A 1,141-nucleotide genomic window follows, 5' to 3' on the forward strand; every position below is an offset into this window, starting at 1 on the left:
AGCTTTATTTAAATTCATGAAAACATTTGTAATACATTTTTATGGGATATTACATTGTAACAATAACAACACTGGACCATGATATTTCATTCAAATCATTTTGCAGATACTGCTTATATATTATAATCACAGCACACTCTTTACATGGATATTCTCTGGGACTGGACTTCCTCTGGGGTTCAATCCTACAGCCTTTCAGTCAGCTGCAGAACCCCAGGATGAATTTAAGGGTGCGATGATAAACGTGCTGACGTGACTTACAGGTCCCGGTGTGCCGCGTTCAGACGGTGGGATCATGTCTGGAGTCAGAGCTTGCGGAGGATCCATGCCTTTGCTGACTTTCAGCTGAATGAGATGCATGGCTAAGGAGAACTGCTCGCGCGTAAGTTTGCCCATTTGCCTGGTGTCCGCCAAAGCCCTGACAAAGACAGCAGAGGAAGTGATGAGTGTGCCAATCACAACAGGAAGAGTGAAGAAAAACAAAAGTGATGAACAGAAGCAGCTACCAAATATGTGCCAGGAGGTTCTGAGGAAGGCTGGACTGCATGAAGATTTCTTTAACTTCTTGGCCGCTGACGAAGCCGTCAAGATCAGTGTCTGTTTTGAGGAAGATGTCGTCATAGCGCCCTCTGTCTGCGACTGGTACCACCCAGTTTACTGAATGCTGAAGATAGAGTTAAAAACATCAGATCCTCTTCAAATCTTCTGTACAACATGAACATGAAGATGCACCAATAAAAGTGTACCTGTGAGGATTTAATGGTGTGTTTTGGGGACAAACTCCCGGCGCTGTTCAGGGAATTCATGCTGCCGTGAGAGGGGGTCGAGCGCAGGCTGTCTTTAGGTGGCGGCGGGCTGCCTGGTAACACTGGCACCATACTGGACAAGGACCCTGATGACTTCTTCCTTTTGGATGGAGGGATGAGAGAGGAGGGCAGGACTGAGGGCACAGGCTCCTTCTCCAGAGCGCGGTACACCAGATGCATAGCCTGGACAAAAGAAGAAATTAAGATGTTTTTAAGCTTATATAATATATTAATTATTTATTATTTTATTTTTATTATTATTAATTATTTATTTTATCTTATTACATTTATTTATATTTATATTATAATATTTATATTTACAAATGTATAATATA

At 42.2% G+C, this 1,141-nt stretch overlaps 1 pseudogene; it reads right to left on the minus strand.

Annotated features, from left to right (window-relative positions):
- The window catches only part of LOC107665508 (epidermal growth factor receptor substrate 15-like 1), a 21,895-nt pseudogene extending 20,909 nt beyond the window's left edge, over positions 1-986 (minus strand).
- Positions 987-1,141: the final 155 nt, after the last annotated feature.

The sequence above is a fragment of the Sinocyclocheilus anshuiensis genome, unplaced genomic scaffold (genome assembly GCF_001515605.1).
Source record: "Sinocyclocheilus anshuiensis isolate Anshui unplaced genomic scaffold, SAMN03320099.WGS_v1.1 scaffold543, whole genome shotgun sequence".
Taxonomy (NCBI): domain Eukaryota; kingdom Metazoa; phylum Chordata; class Actinopteri; order Cypriniformes; family Cyprinidae; genus Sinocyclocheilus; species Sinocyclocheilus anshuiensis.